The 3,582-nt window shown below is 32.5% G+C and overlaps 1 non-coding gene across 1 annotated transcript; it reads right to left on the bottom strand.

Annotated features, from left to right (window-relative positions):
* Positions 1-3,051: 3,051 nt before the first annotated feature.
* LOC116633480 lies at positions 3,052-3,158 on the bottom strand. The gene has a single exon (XR_004299743.1). It is a non-coding gene; the product is annotated as a U6 spliceosomal RNA (small nuclear RNA).
* Positions 3,159-3,582: the final 424 nt, after the last annotated feature.

The following is a 3,582-nucleotide window of genomic DNA, read 5'->3' as shown; positions in this document are numbered from 1 at the left end:
GAGAGAGAACATGAGCAGGGGGTGGGGGGAGCTGCAGAGGAAGAGGGAGAAGCAGGCTCCCCACTGAGCAGAGAGCTCAATGCAGGGCTGGATCCCAAGACCCCGGGATCATGACCTGAGTTGAAAACAAATGCTTAAGCAACTGAGCCATCCAGGGACCCCAAGAATTAAACTTATTAAAATAGATTAGATTAGATGGATAGATGTGCATGTATACATATGTATACATACACACACACACACACACACACACACACACACACACACACATACATATACATACACATTAATGAGAGAATGGGAACAAATGAATAGATCATGGGTTATTTCAAAGCCCCAGAACAGTTTGCCAAATCATGATAATAGCATTTTTAAGTGTCCATTGTTCTGTGCATTATTGTAAGCCCTTACATATATTAATATAATACCCATAATTATTTTATAAGACAGATGCTATTATATCAGTGTTCCCATTTCACAGATAAAAAAACTCCAAGATGAAGACTTAAGTAGCAAGATTTGAATCCCAGCATTTTGGACCCAAAGTATCCTCTTAAACATCATTTTCTATGGTCTCCTTCATCAGTTCTGAGAGCCATGCCATGTGTGTGCTAAAAAACATCATGAAACATAAGTTCAAGTTAGAGCCATGTTAGAGTAATTCTACTGCCTTAGAGACCTTAATATGCTAATGTGCATTATGGCTTGATGGAACACACATCCCAAATTTCTTGGACCACTAACTCCTTTTATCACAAACCATTTTGCAAAAAATAGTGTGTTCATGAAACACGTTTGAAAATGCTGCATAATACTGACTTTAACACATTTTGAAAAATAATATTAATAGGGAATGTTAATTCCATATTTTTCACTCTTAAAATGTTATCAATATTCCAAGTTGTATTTTCAAGTGCTTTATACCAATTTTTGAAAAATATTCATTCATAGACTCCAGAATCTGAGAATGTTGATAGTATACATATATATTTTTAAATTGCAAAAATAGTTTCTAATTATTGCAACTTTAAAGAGACTGAATCTTTTTGAATATAAAAATCATCAGAGGGCATACTCTGTGATTCCAGCATTTTCTTAGAGACCCATATGAAAAGGTATTTATCTTTTAAAAATATTCAATAAATCATTTATGATGGCTTTAATGGAGATCAAATAAATGGATAAAATTAGCCTGTTTTTCTTTAAGAAGAATCAGCTTTGACCTTATAATATCTAAATTTGAAGTTAATATGTTCAAAAATCAGAAGTACTCCACAATCTAGGAAGTGCAATAAAATTTAATAATCTAGGACAGATATATTTTGATGGATGAAGTTATGGCAGGAGAGAGAAAAAGAGAAAGAAAAAGACCAAGCAATCCAGAAAAAGGGTGCTGTATTCTCAGATTTAATACATTTTCCCATAAACTCCAAATACTTTTATATCTTTGACATAAACTGTAAAAGTGTTTAAAATTTTCTGCCTTTAATCTTGTGCTTACAAAACGTAAGTTTTAACTTTCAAAAGACAGCTAGCTTTTCCTTAATTTTTGGGTATTTATTTTTAAGTTCAAGTTAGAAATTTTAGATGACTTTCATTCAAATGAGCATATATTATCAGTCATCCACAAAAATTTAAGTATATTAAGCACTTTCTATGGCTCTAAAGCTGTGGTGGAACTGTGGGCTTCTGAAGTTTCAGGTGAAGTCCTTTTCCATGTAGTGTTCTAGTTTGCTGGTTCCTGTATTTCATGTGAAGATAATTGAGAAGTGCTCATTTGAAACACATTCAGATATGCCTATGCAATGCTCTCAACTCAAATCTTTAAGACTATAACATCATGAGTATATGGCCTTCTGAGATTAAGAACTGATGTTTTTAAGTTGTTTCCCTAAAAATGAATGACTTCATTTCCTACCAAAATATCCTATTTTTCATCCTTTACTATTTTGATTCTTGCTTTGTAATAGAAAAAAAAAAGATATGAAAAAAGCAAGTTTCATCATGGGTACGTTTTAGGAAATGCCAAACTTCAAAATATCAAAAAATAAACTATTTGATTCATTAGTTACTTTAATCTATGAGAACCTGTCTATTACCCATTTAACCTTCAACAGAGAAAAGGTCAAGTAATTTGAACTGAGTTTTACAATTCACCTCTAGTGTTGAGATGTCATGTAAAAAAAGTTTTGAATAGAAAACAATAATAATCATCTGCCACGAGCTAACTTAACTGTTCTTAGGTCTGCTAAATGCAGTGTTAACATGTTCAGTGTAACATTTGGGGTTTGAAACTGACAATGAACAAGAAAACCGGGTGCATCTGCAAAAGGACTCAATGTGAAAATCATTCCATTCTCTTTAAGCTAATTTTGGCAGGAAGAGAATCAGACATCAGCACTGTGAACAATGAGGCAAAAATCTCTATCACTTCTTTCAAGTCTTAGTTCAAACTCCAGTCAAATTCTTCCTTTTTTTATGTCTATTGTATGCACATGCATTTAATAAATACTACATTAGTTTATTCTTTCTAATGTGCTAAGACCTCTTATTCTGTCATTTTTATGTACACAAATGCAAATTTAATTGACTTTTATCTTTCTTCCTGGTAATAGGTTTATTTTCCGCTATTTCTTCCTAAGTACATGATAAATTACCAAAATTTCAGTCACTACCTTAACAATTTTTGCCATATTCACTTACTACTTTTCTAAAAAATTTTATGTTTCAGACTCACTGTTTTGTGTGTGTTTTAACAAGGCATTATTTTAAGGTTGTCTCATGTTTCATGCACTGGTGACATGTTTTCACAATACACAAAAAATGTATATATAAACATGGAACTAAAATGTTTGTCCAGATGCCACCTACAGGTCATCTGAGTACCATGGGGGTATCACCTGCTGGGAGCAATGATGTGTAACACACCCTAATGTAATTTACACAGCAGTCACTTAAAGTCTAGCCATGCTTATTGAAAGTCTATAAACTTCCACAGTTAATTTCTTTAGGCTTTCCCCACACTTGTTTTTTTGTTTTGTTTTGTTTCTTTTAATAATGGAATGCTTCATGAATTTGCACGTCATCCTCATGCAGGGGCCACGTTAATCTTCTCTGTATCTTTCCAGTTTTAGTACACGTGCTGCCAAAGCAAGCACTCACTTGTGTTGAAGGAATATCATTTTATAAGTTATAAGATTTTTTATGCTAATGACAGTTATAATCCAAAATATAAAAGTTTGATATTTACCAACTAAAAACCATTCATTTGTAGACTTCCCTTTTCATATATATATGTATATATATATACACATATATATATAACTTTTAATCACAGATTATATATATGTGTGTGTGTATATGAATATATATGTATATGTATGTATACACATTGTACACCCATGGTCATAGCAGCATTGTCCCAATAACCAAAAGATAGAAACAGCTTGAAATGTCTGCTCTCCTGATGGGTGAATGGATTTTTAAAAAATGTAGTATATTATTACAGTGGAATATTATTTGGCTTTAAAAAAGGAAAGGCATGGGGCACCTGTGGCTCAGTCAATTAAGTGACTGACTCTT

The sequence above is a fragment of the Phoca vitulina genome, unplaced genomic scaffold (assembly GCF_004348235.1).
Source record: "Phoca vitulina isolate PV1807 unplaced genomic scaffold, GSC_HSeal_1.0 scaffold7, whole genome shotgun sequence".
In the NCBI taxonomy this organism is placed as follows: domain Eukaryota; kingdom Metazoa; phylum Chordata; class Mammalia; order Carnivora; family Phocidae; genus Phoca; species Phoca vitulina.
The sequence above is the reverse complement of the archived record's forward strand: the minus strand, read 5'-3'. Positions and strand labels throughout refer to the sequence as shown.